The sequence below is a fragment of the Triturus cristatus genome, chromosome 4_1, assembly GCF_964204655.1.
Source record: "Triturus cristatus chromosome 4_1, aTriCri1.1, whole genome shotgun sequence".
In the NCBI taxonomy this organism is placed as follows: Eukaryota; Metazoa; Chordata; class Amphibia; order Caudata; family Salamandridae; genus Triturus; species Triturus cristatus.
In genome coordinates this window covers 150,976,517-150,990,866 of record NC_140585.1, presented here as the reverse complement: position 1 = coordinate 150,990,866, position 14,350 = coordinate 150,976,517, and the positions used below count along the sequence as shown (strand labels likewise).

At 36.6% G+C, this 14,350-nt stretch overlaps 18 non-coding genes across 18 annotated transcripts; all 18 read right to left on the bottom strand.

The window, feature by feature from the left end:
• Positions 1–7: 7 nt before the first annotated feature.
• On the bottom strand, positions 8–80 carry TRNAK-UUU (transfer RNA lysine (anticodon UUU)). The gene has a single exon. It is a non-coding gene; the product is annotated as a tRNA-Lys (tRNA).
• An 864-nt stretch (positions 81–944) lies between these two features.
• TRNAK-UUU (transfer RNA lysine (anticodon UUU)) lies at positions 945–1,017 on the bottom strand. The gene has a single exon. It is a non-coding gene; the product is annotated as a tRNA-Lys (tRNA).
• A 459-nt stretch (positions 1,018–1,476) lies between these two features.
• TRNAR-UCU (transfer RNA arginine (anticodon UCU)) lies at positions 1,477–1,567 on the bottom strand. Its single transcript is given in 2 exon segments — positions 1,477–1,512; positions 1,531–1,567. It is a non-coding gene; the product is annotated as a tRNA-Arg (tRNA).
• A 341-nt stretch (positions 1,568–1,908) lies between these two features.
• Positions 1,909–1,981, bottom strand: TRNAK-UUU (transfer RNA lysine (anticodon UUU)). Its single transcript has one exon. It is a non-coding gene; the product is annotated as a tRNA-Lys (tRNA).
• An 864-nt stretch (positions 1,982–2,845) lies between these two features.
• On the bottom strand, positions 2,846–2,918 carry TRNAK-UUU (transfer RNA lysine (anticodon UUU)). The gene has a single exon. It is a non-coding gene; the product is annotated as a tRNA-Lys (tRNA).
• Positions 2,919–3,782: 864 nt separating this feature from the next.
• On the bottom strand, positions 3,783–3,855 carry TRNAK-UUU (transfer RNA lysine (anticodon UUU)). Its single transcript has one exon. It is a non-coding gene; the product is annotated as a tRNA-Lys (tRNA).
• An 864-nt stretch (positions 3,856–4,719) lies between these two features.
• On the bottom strand, positions 4,720–4,792 carry TRNAK-UUU (transfer RNA lysine (anticodon UUU)). Its single transcript has one exon. It is a non-coding gene; the product is annotated as a tRNA-Lys (tRNA).
• A 459-nt stretch (positions 4,793–5,251) lies between these two features.
• TRNAR-UCU (transfer RNA arginine (anticodon UCU)) lies at positions 5,252–5,342 on the bottom strand. Its single transcript is given in 2 exon segments — positions 5,252–5,287; positions 5,306–5,342. It is a non-coding gene; the product is annotated as a tRNA-Arg (tRNA).
• Positions 5,343–5,683: 341 nt separating this feature from the next.
• Positions 5,684–5,756, bottom strand: TRNAK-UUU (transfer RNA lysine (anticodon UUU)). Its single transcript has one exon. It is a non-coding gene; the product is annotated as a tRNA-Lys (tRNA).
• An 864-nt stretch (positions 5,757–6,620) lies between these two features.
• TRNAK-UUU (transfer RNA lysine (anticodon UUU)) lies at positions 6,621–6,693 on the bottom strand. Its single transcript has one exon. It is a non-coding gene; the product is annotated as a tRNA-Lys (tRNA).
• Positions 6,694–7,557: 864 nt separating this feature from the next.
• TRNAK-UUU (transfer RNA lysine (anticodon UUU)) lies at positions 7,558–7,630 on the bottom strand. The gene has a single exon. It is a non-coding gene; the product is annotated as a tRNA-Lys (tRNA).
• An 864-nt stretch (positions 7,631–8,494) lies between these two features.
• On the bottom strand, positions 8,495–8,567 carry TRNAK-UUU (transfer RNA lysine (anticodon UUU)). Its single transcript has one exon. It is a non-coding gene; the product is annotated as a tRNA-Lys (tRNA).
• Positions 8,568–9,431: 864 nt separating this feature from the next.
• TRNAK-UUU (transfer RNA lysine (anticodon UUU)) lies at positions 9,432–9,504 on the bottom strand. The gene has a single exon. It is a non-coding gene; the product is annotated as a tRNA-Lys (tRNA).
• An 864-nt stretch (positions 9,505–10,368) lies between these two features.
• TRNAK-UUU (transfer RNA lysine (anticodon UUU)) lies at positions 10,369–10,441 on the bottom strand. Its single transcript has one exon. It is a non-coding gene; the product is annotated as a tRNA-Lys (tRNA).
• An 864-nt stretch (positions 10,442–11,305) lies between these two features.
• Positions 11,306–11,378, bottom strand: TRNAK-UUU (transfer RNA lysine (anticodon UUU)). Its single transcript has one exon. It is a non-coding gene; the product is annotated as a tRNA-Lys (tRNA).
• Positions 11,379–12,242: 864 nt separating this feature from the next.
• Positions 12,243–12,315, bottom strand: TRNAK-UUU (transfer RNA lysine (anticodon UUU)). Its single transcript has one exon. It is a non-coding gene; the product is annotated as a tRNA-Lys (tRNA).
• Positions 12,316–13,179: 864 nt separating this feature from the next.
• TRNAK-UUU (transfer RNA lysine (anticodon UUU)) lies at positions 13,180–13,252 on the bottom strand. The gene has a single exon. It is a non-coding gene; the product is annotated as a tRNA-Lys (tRNA).
• Positions 13,253–14,116: 864 nt separating this feature from the next.
• On the bottom strand, positions 14,117–14,189 carry TRNAK-UUU (transfer RNA lysine (anticodon UUU)). Its single transcript has one exon. It is a non-coding gene; the product is annotated as a tRNA-Lys (tRNA).
• Between the last annotated feature and the right edge of the window lie 161 nt (positions 14,190–14,350).

Genomic DNA, 14,350 nt, shown 5'->3' with positions numbered 1-14,350 from the left:
AACAAACCGCCTGAACAGGGACTTGAACCCTGGACCCTCAGATTAAAAGTCTGATGCTCTACCGACTGAGCTATCCAGGCTCTGCAACACTGCAACTAAAAACCAGCTAAAAATGATGTGGACGCACACCAACCTACACTTTAATTCTTAATATGGTTACATATATTAGCAATCAAATATGTAGAGTTTAATAATTAATTGATATTTCAAGCATTTGAAATTTCAGCAGCACACGTAATCTATTTTAAATCCTGAAATTCGTTCTATCTCATTTTCGGCTGACTTAGAAATCATGTCTCTAAATTGACATTGTGAAATTAGTAAAAGGCCAAATACTATTACTAGGTACTAAATTACATGTCCAGCAGTATAACTGGAAATTTACTCTTGGGCATAGATTATGCAACATTTTCAAAGCAAACAGTGTCTGTTTAAATAGACTTTCTTTCACTGCCGTTTTGGTAAATGTCTCTGGTTATGCAGAAGCAGGCATTGTTTGTTACTGTTTCAATTAGTTATAAGATAAAGGAGGGATAAAACTGACCCAGCTAGTATTCCAACCCAAAGACTTTGAATGCTTTCTCTACATTCGCCTAGAACCCCAAGCCGCTATCCATTGCACCAGAGATCCAACCTGATTCAACAAGGTGAACAGAAATTCTCAAATAAAAAGATGAGCTATCAGCGGTTGACCAACTTTATAAAGTGATTTGGAAACTATAAGCAGGGTTCCATTTTGAACGTTGAATTGGGGAAAAGATAATCAACATCTCAAACGACATGATACCGTTGCGGTAAGTCTTCTTAACTCTTGTCAAATGGTACACGACCGATGGGTATTTAATGGCTCCATTAAGAGTAACTTGCAATTACTCTAATGGGACTACTCGTTCATTGGATCCTGAAAAGAGCATGTCATTAGAGTACATTTTCTTTAAACAAACCGCCTGAACAGGGACTTGAACCCTGGACCCTCAGATTAAAAGTCTGATGCTCTACCGACTGAGCTATCCAGGCTCTGATACAGCAAACCTCAAAATCACCTAATCAAAATTTGGCAGTGTCCCAACTAACGCTATGTTTCTTAAGATGGTTACCTGAAGAAGGTACCAAATACACTAGAATATAATAATGAATTGATATTTCAAGCATTTGAAATTTCTTCAGTAAATGTAACCTTATTTTTAGTCCTGAAGTTGCTACTATCTCATTTTTTTGCTGACGTCAAATTCATATGTGTTTATTGACATGGTAAAATTAAGGAAGGGCCCAAAATCTTACTTCCGAGTAAATTATATTTTCATCAGTACAGCTGACAATTTCCTCTTCTGCATAGATTACCCAAATTGAACGGTGTCTCTTTAAAATAGACTTCCTTTTACTGACCTTTTTTAGCAAATGATTTTGGTGAAGCAGAAGCATGCATGCATCGCTTATAACTTCTTTAAATAGTTATGAAATAAACAGGGATAAAACTGACTCTGGTGGGATTCGATCCCACAGCCTTTGAATACCTTCTTGACATTCACCTAGAAGTCCAATGTGCTATCCATTGCGCCACAGAGCCAATTTGCTTGAATGAGGTGCACAGATATTCAGAAATGAAATAATGAGCTTTGAGCTGTTGATCAACTTTATAAAGTTCATTGGATACTATAACCATGGCTATATTTTGAATATTGAATTGGGTAAAAGTTATTCACCGTGTCAAACTACATGATACAGTTGGTAAGTCTGCATACAACTTAAGTTTAGTGTATAGTCATCTGATATATGAGACAGATGGGTTTTTCACTTCTCCATGAAAGACGTTTTTTTTTAATTTTGGTAATGGAATATCTTATTCATCATGCAGTGGAACACAAAAAGAATGTACAATCAGAATACTTTTTCTTTAAAGTAGCCGACCGCCTGAACAGGGACTTGAACCCTGGACCCTCAGATTAAAAGTCTGATGCTCTACCGACTGAGCTATCCAGGCTCTGCAACACTGCAACTAAAAATCAGCTAAAAATGATGTGGACGCACACCAACCTACACTTTAATTCTTAATATGGTTACATATATTAGCAATCAAATATGTAGAGTTTAATAATTAATTGATATTTCAAGCATTTGAAATTTCAGCAGCACACGTAATCTATTTTAAATCCTGAAATTCGTTCTATCTCATTTTCGGCTGACTTAGAAATCATGTCTCTAAATTGACATTGTGAAATTAGTAAAAGGCCAAATACTATTACTAGGTACTAAATTACATGTCCAGCAGTATAACTGGAAATTTACTCTTGGGCATAGATTATGCAACATTTTCAAAGCAAACAGTGTCTGTTTAAATAGACTTTCTTTCACTGCCGTTTTGGTAAATGTCTCTGGTTATGCAGAAGCAGGCATTGTTTGTTACTGTTTCAATTAGTTATAAGATAAAGGAGGGATAAAACTGACCCAGCTAGTATTCCAACCCAAAGACTTTGAATGCTTTCTCTTCATTCGCCTAGAACCCCAAGCCGCTATCCATTGCACCAGAGATCCAACCTGATTCAACAAGGTGAACAGAAATTCTCAAATAAAAAGATGAGCTATCAGCGGTTGACCAACTTTATAAAGTGATTTGGAAACTATAAGCAGGGTTCCATTTTGAACATTGAATTGGGGAAAAGATAATCAACATCTCAAACGACATGATACCGTTGCGGTAAGTCTTCTTAACTCTTGTCAAATGGTACACGACCGATGGGTATTTAATGGCTCCATTAAGAGTAACTTGCAATTACTCTAATGGGACTACTCGTTCATTGGATCCTGAAAAGAGCATGTCATTAGAGTACATTTTCTTTAAACAAACCGCCTGAACAGGGACTTGAACCCTGGACCCTCAGATTAAAAGTCTGATGCTCTACCGACTGAGCTATCCAGGCTCTGCAACACTGCAACTAAAAATCAGCTAAAAATGATGTGGACGCACACCAACCTACACTTTAATTCTTAATATGGTTACATATATTAGCAATCAAATATGTAGAGTTTAATAATTAATTGATATTTCAAGCATTTGAAATTTCAGCAGCACACGTAATCTATTTTAAATCCTGAAATTCGTTCTATCTCATTTTCGGCTGACTTAGAAATCATGTCTCTAAATTGACATTGTGAAATTAGTAAAAGGCCAAATACTATTACTAGGTACTAAATTACATGTCCAGCAGTATAACTGGAAATTTACTCTTGGGCATAGATTATGCAACATTTTCAAAGCAAACAGTGTCTGTTTAAATAGACTTTCTTTCACTGCCGTTTTGGTAAATGTCTCTGGTTATGCAGAAGCAGGCATTGTTTGTTACTGTTTCAATTAGTTATAAGATAAAGGAGGGATAAAACTGACCCAGCTAGTATTCCAACCCAAAGACTTTGAATGCTTTCTCTACATTCGCCTAGAACCCCAAGCCGCTATCCATTGCACCAGAGATCCAACCTGATTCAACAAGGTGAACAGAAATTCTCAAATAAAAAGATGAGCTATCAGCGGTTGACCAACTTTATAAAGTGATTTGGAAACTATAAGCAGGGTTCCATTTTGAACGTTGAATTGGGGAAAAGATAATCAACATCTCAAACGACATGATACCGTTGCGGTAAGTCTTCTTAACTCTTGTCAAATGGTACACGACCGATGGGTATTTAATGGCTCCATTAAGAGTAACTTGCAATTACTCTAATGGGACTACTCGTTCATTGGATCCTGAAAAGAGCATGTCATTAGAGTACATTTTCTTTAAACAAACCGCCTGAACAGGGACTTGAACCCTGGACCCTCAGATTAAAAGTCTGATGCTCTACCGACTGAGCTATCCAGGCTCTGCAACACTGCAACTAAAAATCAGCTAAAAATGATGTGGACGCACACCAACCTACACTTTAATTCTTAATATGGTTACATATATTAGCAATCAAATATGTAGAGTTTAATAATTAATTGATATTTCAAGCATTTGAAATTTCAGCAGCACACGTAATCTATTTTAAATCCTGAAATTCGTTCTATCTCATTTTCGGCTGACTTAGAAATCATGTCTCTAAATTGACATTGTGAAATTAGTAAAAGGCCAAATACTATTACTAGGTACTAAATTACATGTCCAGCAGTATAACTGGAAATTTACTCTTGGGCATAGATTATGCAACATTTTCAAAGCAAACAGTGTCTGTTTAAATAGACTTTCTTTCACTGCCGTTTTGGTAAATGTCTCTGGTTATGCAGAAGCAGGCATTGTTTGTTACTGTTTCAATTAGTTATAAGATAAAGGAGGGATAAAACTGACCCAGCTAGTATTCCAACCCAAAGACTTTGAATGCTTTCTCTACATTCGCCTAGAACCCCAAGCCGCTATCCATTGCACCAGAGATCCAACCTGATTCAACAAGGTGAACAGAAATTCTCAAATAAAAAGATGAGCTATCAGCGGTTGACCAACTTTATAAAGTGATTTGGAAACTATAAGCAGGGTTCCATTTTGAACATTGAATTGGGGAAAAGATAATCAACATCTCAAACGACATGATACCGTTGCGGTAAGTCTTCTTAACTCTTGTCAAATGGTACACGACCGATGGGTATTTAATGGCTCCATTAAGAGTAACTTGCAATTACTCTAATGGGACTACTCGTTCATTGGATCCTGAAAAGAGCATGTCATTAGAGTACATTTTCTTTAAACAAACCGCCTGAACAGGGACTTGAACCCTGGACCCTCAGATTAAAAGTCTGATGCTCTACCGACTGAGCTATCCAGGCTCTGATACAGCAAACCTCAAAATCACCTAATCAAAATTTGGCAGTGTCCCAACTAACGCTATGTTTCTTAAGATGGTTACCTGAAGAAGGTACCAAATACACTAGAATATAATAATGAATTGATATTTCAAGCATTTGAAATTTCTTCAGTAAATGTAACCTTATTTTTAGTCCTGAAGTTGCTACTATCTCATTTTTTTGCTGACGTCAAATTCATATGTGTTTATTGACATGGTAAAATTAAGGAAGGGCCCAAAATCTTACTTCCGAGTAAATTATATTTTCATCAGTACAGCTGACAATTTCCTCTTCTGCATAGATTACCCAAATTGAACGGTGTCTCTTTAAAATAGACTTCCTTTTACTGACCTTTTTTAGCAAATGATTTTGGTGAAGCAGAAGCATGCATGCATCGCTTATAACTTCTTTAAATAGTTATGAAATAAACAGGGATAAAACTGACTCTGGTGGGATTCGATCCCACAGCCTTTGAATACCTTCTTGACATTCACCTAGAAGTCCAATGTGCTATCCATTGCGCCACAGAGCCAATTTGCTTGAATGAGGTGCACAGATATTCAGAAATGAAATAATGAGCTTTGAGCTGTTGATCAACTTTATAAAGTTCATTGGATACTATAACCATGGCTATATTTTGAATATTGAATTGGGTAAAAGTTATTCACCGTGTCAAACTACATGATACAGTTGGTAAGTCTGCATACAACTTAAGTTTAGTGTATAGTCATCTGATATATGAGACAGATGGGTTTTTCACTTCTCCATGAAAGACGTTTTTTTTTAATTTTGGTAATGGAATATCTTATTCATCATGCAGTGGAACACAAAAAGAATGTACAATCAGAATACTTTTTCTTTAAAGTAGCCGACCGCCTGAACAGGGACTTGAACCCTGGACCCTCAGATTAAAAGTCTGATGCTCTACCGACTGAGCTATCCAGGCTCTGCAACACTGCAACTAAAAATCAGCTAAAAATGATGTGGACGCACACCAACCTACACTTTAATTCTTAATATGGTTACATATATTAGCAATCAAATATGTAGAGTTTAATAATTAATTGATATTTCAAGCATTTGAAATTTCAGCAGCACACGTAATCTATTTTAAATCCTGAAATTCGTTCTATCTCATTTTCGGCTGACTTAGAAATCATGTCTCTAAATTGACATTGTGAAATTAGTAAAAGGCCAAATACTATTACTAGGTACTAAATTACATGTCCAGCAGTATAACTGGAAATTTACTCTTGGGCATAGATTATGCAACATTTTCAAAGCAAACAGTGTCTGTTTAAATAGACTTTCTTTCACTGCCGTTTTGGTAAATGTCTCTGGTTATGCAGAAGCAGGCATTGTTTGTTACTGTTTCAATTAGTTATAAGATAAAGGAGGGATAAAACTGACCCAGCTAGTATTCCAACCCAAAGACTTTGAATGCTTTCTCTTCATTCGCCTAGAACCCCAAGCCGCTATCCATTGCACCAGAGATCCAACCTGATTCAACAAGGTGAACAGAAATTCTCAAATAAAAAGATGAGCTATCAGCGGTTGACCAACTTTATAAAGTGATTTGGAAACTATAAGCAGGGTTCCATTTTGAACATTGAATTGGGGAAAAGATAATCAACATCTCAAACGACATGATACCGTTGCGGTAAGTCTTCTTAACTCTTGTCAAATGGTACACGACCGATGGGTATTTAATGGCTCCATTAAGAGTAACTTGCAATTACTCTAATGGGACTACTCGTTCATTGGATCCTGAAAAGAGCATGTCATTAGAGTACATTTTCTTTAAACAAACCGCCTGAACAGGGACTTGAACCCTGGACCCTCAGATTAAAAGTCTGATGCTCTACCGACTGAGCTATCCAGGCTCTGCAACACTGCAACTAAAAATCAGCTAAAAATGATGTGGACGCACACCAACCTACACTTTAATTCTTAATATGGTTACATATATTAGCAATCAAATATGTAGAGTTTAATAATTAATTGATATTTCAAGCATTTGAAATTTCAGCAGCACACGTAATCTATTTTAAATCCTGAAATTCGTTCTATCTCATTTTCGGCTGACTTAGAAATCATGTCTCTAAATTGACATTGTGAAATTAGTAAAAGGCCAAATACTATTACTAGGTACTAAATTACATGTCCAGCAGTATAACTGGAAATTTACTCTTGGGCATAGATTATGCAACATTTTCAAAGCAAACAGTGTCTGTTTAAATAGACTTTCTTTCACTGCCGTTTTGGTAAATGTCTCTGGTTATGCAGAAGCAGGCATTGTTTGTTACTGTTTCAATTAGTTATAAGATAAAGGAGGGATAAAACTGACCCAGCTAGTATTCCAACCCAAAGACTTTGAATGCTTTCTCTTCATTCGCCTAGAACCCCAAGCCGCTATCCATTGCACCAGAGATCCAACCTGATTCAACAAGGTGAACAGAAATTCTCAAATAAAAAGATGAGCTATCAGCGGTTGACCAACTTTATAAAGTGATTTGGAAACTATAAGCAGGGTTCCATTTTGAACATTGAATTGGGGAAAAGATAATCAACATCTCAAACGACATGATACCGTTGCGGTAAGTCTTCTTAACTCTTGTCAAATGGTACACGACCGATGGGTATTTAATGGCTCCATTAAGAGTAACTTGCAATTACTCTAATGGGACTACTCGTTCATTGGATCCTGAAAAGAGCATGTCATTAGAGTACATTTTCTTTAAACAAACCGCCTGAACAGGGACTTGAACCCTGGACCCTCAGATTAAAAGTCTGATGCTCTACCGACTGAGCTATCCAGGCTCTGCAACACTGCAACTAAAAATCAGCTAAAAATGATGTGGACGCACACCAACCTACACTTTAATTCTTAATATGGTTACATATATTAGCAATCAAATATGTAGAGTTTAATAATTAATTGATATTTCAAGCATTTGAAATTTCAGCAGCACACGTAATCTATTTTAAATCCTGAAATTCGTTCTATCTCATTTTCGGCTGACTTAGAAATCATGTCTCTAAATTGACATTGTGAAATTAGTAAAAGGCCAAATACTATTACTAGGTACTAAATTACATGTCCAGCAGTATAACTGGAAATTTACTCTTGGGCATAGATTATGCAACATTTTCAAAGCAAACAGTGTCTGTTTAAATAGACTTTCTTTCACTGCCGTTTTGGTAAATGTCTCTGGTTATGCAGAAGCAGGCATTGTTTGTTACTGTTTCAATTAGTTATAAGATAAAGGAGGGATAAAACTGACCCAGCTAGTATTCCAACCCAAAGACTTTGAATGCTTTCTCTACATTCGCCTAGAACCCCAAGCCGCTATCCATTGCACCAGAGATCCAACCTGATTCAACAAGGTGAACAGAAATTCTCAAATAAAAAGATGAGCTATCAGCGGTTGACCAACTTTATAAAGTGATTTGGAAACTATAAGCAGGGTTCCATTTTGAACATTGAATTGGGGAAAAGATAATCAACATCTCAAACGACATGATACCGTTGCGGTAAGTCTTCTTAACTCTTGTCAAATGGTACACGACCGATGGGTATTTAATGGCTCCATTAAGAGTAACTTGCAATTACTCTAATGGGACTACTCGTTCATTGGATCCTGAAAAGAGCATGTCATTAGAGTACATTTTCTTTAAACAAACCGCCTGAACAGGGACTTGAACCCTGGACCCTCAGATTAAAAGTCTGATGCTCTACCGACTGAGCTATCCAGGCTCTGCAACACTGCAACTAAAAACCAGCTAAAAATGATGTGGACGCACACCAACCTACACTTTAATTCTTAATATGGTTACATATATTAGCAATCAAATATGTAGAGTTTAATAATTAATTGATATTTCAAGCATTTGAAATTTCAGCAGCACACGTAATCTATTTTAAATCCTGAAATTCGTTCTATCTCATTTTCGGCTGACTTAGAAATCATGTCTCTAAATTGACATTGTGAAATTAGTAAAAGGCCAAATACTATTACTAGGTACTAAATTACATGTCCAGCAGTATAACTGGAAATTTACTCTTGGGCATAGATTATGCAACATTTTCAAAGCAAACAGTGTCTGTTTAAATAGACTTTCTTTCACTGCCGTTTTGGTAAATGTCTCTGGTTATGCAGAAGCAGGCATTGTTTGTTACTGTTTCAATTAGTTATAAGATAAAGGAGGGATAAAACTGACCCAGCTAGTATTCCAACCCAAAGACTTTGAATGCTTTCTCTACATTCGCCTAGAACCCCAAGCCGCTATCCATTGCACCAGAGATCCAACCTGATTCAACAAGGTGAACAGAAATTCTCAAATAAAAAGATGAGCTATCAGCGGTTGACCAACTTTATAAAGTGATTTGGAAACTATAAGCAGGGTTCCATTTTGAACGTTGAATTGGGGAAAAGATAATCAACATCTCAAACGACATGATACCGTTGCGGTAAGTCTTCTTAACTCTTGTCAAATGGTACACGACCGATGGGTATTTAATGGCTCCATTAAGAGTAACTTGCAATTACTCTAATGGGACTACTCGTTCATTGGATCCTGAAAAGAGCATGTCATTAGAGTACATTTTCTTTAAACAAACCGCCTGAACAGGGACTTGAACCCTGGACCCTCAGATTAAAAGTCTGATGCTCTACCGACTGAGCTATCCAGGCTCTGCAACACTGCAACTAAAAACCAGCTAAAAATGATGTGGACGCACACCAACCTACACTTTAATTCTTAATATGGTTACATATATTAGTAATCAAATATGTAGAGTTTAATAATTAATTGATATTTCAAGCATTTGAAATTTCAGCAGCACACGTAATCTATTTTAAATCCTGAAATTCGTTCTATCTCATTTTCGGCTGACTTAGAAATCATGTCTCTAAATTGACATTGTGAAATTAGTAAAAGGCCAAATACTATTACTAGGTACTAAATTACATGTCCAGCAGTATAACTGGAAATTTACTCTTGGGCATAGATTATGCAACATTTTCAAAGCAAACAGTGTCTGTTTAAATAGACTTTCTTTCACTGCCGTTTTGGTAAATGTCTCTGGTTATGCAGAAGCAGGCATTGTTTGTTACTGTTTCAATTAGTTATAAGATAAAGGAGGGATAAAACTGACCCAGCTAGTATTCCAACCCAAAGACTTTGAATGCTTTCTCTACATTCGCCTAGAACCCCAAGCCGCTATCCATTGCACCAGAGATCCAACCTGATTCAACAAGGTGAACAGAAATTCTCAAATAAAAAGATGAGCTATCAGCGGTTGACCAACTTTATAAAGTGATTTGGAAACTATAAGCAGGGTTCCATTTTGAACGTTGAATTGGGGAAAAGATAATCAACATCTCAAACGACATGATACCGTTGCGGTAAGTCTTCTTAACTCTTGTCAAATGGTACACGACCGATGGGTATTTAATGGCTCCATTAAGAGTAACTTGCAATTACTCTAATGGGACTACTCGTTCATTGGATCCTGAAAAGAGCATGTCATTAGAGTACATTTTCTTTAAACAAACCGCCTGAACAGGGACTTGAACCCTGGACCCTCAGATTAAAAGTCTGATGCTCTACCGACTGAGCTATCCAGGCTCTGCAACACTGCAACTAAAAATCAGCTAAAAATGATGTGGACGCACACCAACCTACACTTTAATTCTTAATATGGTTACATATATTAGCAATCAAATATGTAGAGTTTAATAATTAATTGATATTTCAAGCATTTGAAATTTCAGCAGCACACGTAATCTATTTTAAATCCTGAAATTCGTTCTATCTCATTTTCGGCTGACTTAGAAATCATGTCTCTAAATTGACATTGTGAAATTAGTAAAAGGCCAAATACTATTACTAGGTACTAAATTACATGTCCAGCAGTATAACTGGAAATTTACTCTTGGGCATAGATTATGCAACATTTTCAAAGCAAACAGTGTCTGTTTAAATAGACTTTCTTTCACTGCCGTTTTGGTAAATGTCTCTGGTTATGCAGAAGCAGGCATTGTTTGTTACTGTTTCAATTAGTTATAAGATAAAGGAGGGATAAAACTGACCCAGCTAGTATTCCAACCCAAAGACTTTGAATGCTTTCTCTACATTCGCCTAGAACCCCAAGCCGCTATCCATTGCACCAGAGATCCAACCTGATTCAACAAGGTGAACAGAAATTCTCAAATAAAAAGATGAGCTATCAGCGGTTGACCAACTTTATAAAGTGATTTGGAAACTATAAGCAGGGTTCCATTTTGAACATTGAATTGGGGAAAAGATAATCAACATCTCAAACGACATGATACCGTTGCGGTAAGTCTTCTTAACTCTTGTCAAATGGTACACGACCGATGGGTATTTAATGGCTCCATTAAGAGTAACTTGCAATTACTCTAATGGGACTACTCGTTCATTGGATCCTGAAAAGAGCATGTCATTAGAGTACATTTTCTTTAAACAAACCGCCTGAACAGGGACTTGAACCCTGGACCCTCAGATTAAAAGTCTGATGCTCTACCGACTGAGCTATCCAGGCTCTGCAACACTGCAACTAAAAACCAGCTAAAAATGATGTGGACGCACACCAACCTACACTTTAATTCTTAATATGGTTACATATATTAGCAATCAAATATGTAGAGTTTAATAATTAATTGATATTTCAAGCATTTGAAATTTCAGCAGCACACGTAATCTATTTTAAATCCTGAAATTCGTTCTATCTCATTTTCGGCTGACTTAGAAATCATGTCTCTAAATTGACATTGTGAAATTAGTAAAAGGCCAAATACTATTACTAGGTACTAAATTACATGTCCAGCAGTATAACTGGAAATTTACTCTTGGGCATAGATTATGCAACATTTTCAAAGCAAACAGTGTCTGTTTAAATAGACTTTCTTTCACTGCCGTTTTGGTAAATGTCTCTGGTTATGCAGAAGCAGGCATTGTTTGTTACTGTTTCAATTAGTTATAAGATAAAGGAGGGATAAAACTGACCCAGCTAGTATTCCAACCCAAAGACTTTGAATGCTTTCTCTACATTCGCCTAGAACCCCAAGCCGCTATCCATTGCACCAGAGATCCAACCTGATTCAACAAGGTGAACAGAAATTCTCAAATAAAAAGATGAGCTATCAGCGGTTGACCAACTTTATAAAGTGATTTGGAAACTATAAGCAGGGTTCCATTTTGAACGTTGAATTGGGGAAAAGATAATCAACATCTCAAACGACATGATACCGTTGCGGTAAGTCTTCTTAACTCTTGTCAAATGGTACACGACCGATGGGTATTTAATGGCTCCATTAAGAGTAACTTGCAATTACTCTAATGGGACTACTCGTTCATTGGATCCTGAAAAGAGCATGTCATTAGAGTACATTTTCTTTAAACAAACCGCCTGAACAGGGACTTGAACCCTGGACCCTCAGATTAAAAGTCTGATGCTCTACCGACTGAGCTATCCAGGCTCTGCAACACTGCAACTAAAAATCAGCTAAAAATGATGTGGACGCACACCAACCTACACTTTAATTCTTAATATGGTTACATATATTAGCAATCAAATATGTAGAGTTTAATAATTAATTGATATTTCAAGCATTTGAAATTTCAGCAGCACACGTAATCTATTTTAAATCCTGAAATTCGTTCTATCTCATTTTCGGCTGACTTAGAAATCATGTCTCTAAATTGACATTGTGAAATTAGTAAAAGGCCAAATACTATTACTAGGTACTAAATTACATGTCCAGCAGTATAACTGGAAATTTACTCTTGGGCATAGATTATGCAACATTTTCAAAGCAAACAGTGTCTGTTTAAATAGACTTTCTTTCACTGCCGTTTTGGTAAATGTCTCTGGTTATGCAGAAGCAGGCATTGTTTGTTACTGTTTCAATTAGTTATAAGATAAAGGAGGGATAAAACTGACCCAGCTAGTATTCCAACCCAAAGACTTTGAATGCTTTCTCTACATTCGCCTAGAACCCCAAGCCGCTATCCATTGCACCAGAGATCCAACCTGATTCAACAAGGTGAACAGAAATTCTCAAATAAAAAGATGAGCTATCAGCGGTTGACCAACTTTATAAAGTGATTTGGAAACTATAAGCAGGGTTCCATTTTGAACATTGAATTGGGGAAAAGATAATCAACATCTCAAACGACATGATACCGTTGCGGTAAGTCTTCTTAACTCTTGTCAAATGGTACACGACCGATGGGTATTTAATGGCTCCATTAAGAGTAACTTGCAATTACTCTAATGGGACTACTCGTTCATTGGATCCTGAAAAGAGCATGTCATTAGAGTACATTTTCTTTAAACAAACCGCCTGAACAGGGACTTGAACCCTGGACCCTCAGATTAAAAGTCTGATGCTCTACCGACTGAGCTATCCAGGCTCTGCAACACTGCAACTAAAAATCAGCTAAAAATGATGTGGACGCACACCAACCTACACTTTAATTCTTAATATGGTTACATATATTAGCAATCAAATATGTAGAGTTTAATAATTAATTGATATTTCAAGCATTTGAAATTTCAGCAGCACACGTAATCTATTTTAAATCCTGAAATTCGTTCTATCTCATTTTCGGCTGACTTAGAAATCATGTCTCTAAATTGACATTGTGAAATTAGTAAAAGGCCAAATACTATTACTAGGTACTAAATTACATGTCCAGCAGTATAACTGGAAATTTACTCTTGGGCATAGATTATGCAACATTTTCAAAGCAAACAGTGTCTGTTTAAATAGACTTTCTTTCACTGCCGTTTTGGTAAATGTCTCTGGTTATGCAGAAGCAGGCATTGTTTGTTACTGTTTCAATTAGTTATAAGATAAAGGAGGGATAAAACTGACCCAGCTAGTATTCCAACCCAAAGACTTTGAATGCTTTCTCTACATTCGCCTAGAACCCCAAGCCGCTATCCATTGCACCAGAGATCCAACCTGATTCAACAAGGTGAACAGAAATTCTCAAATAAAAAGATGAGCTATCAGCGGTTGACCAACTTTATAAAGTGATTTGGAAACTATAAGCAGGGTTCCATTTTGAACATTGAATTGGGGAAAAGATAATCAACATCTCAAACGACATGATACCGTTGCGGTAAGTCTTCTTAACTCTTGTCAAATGGTACACGACCGATGGGTATTTAATGGCTCCATTAAGAGTAACTTGCAATTACTCTAATGGGACTACTCGTTCATTGGATCCTGAAAAGAGCATGTCATTAGAGTACATTTTCTTTAAACAAACCGCCTGAACAGGGACTTGAACCCTGGACCCTCAGATTAAAAGTCTGATGCTCTACCGACTGAGCTATCCAGGCTCTGCAACACTGCAACTAAAAACCAGCTAAAAATGATGTGGACGCACACCAACCTACACTTTAATTCTTAATATGGTTACATATATTAGCAATCAAATATGTAGAGTTTAATAATTAATTGATATTTCAAGCATTTGAAATTTCAGCAGCACACGTAATCT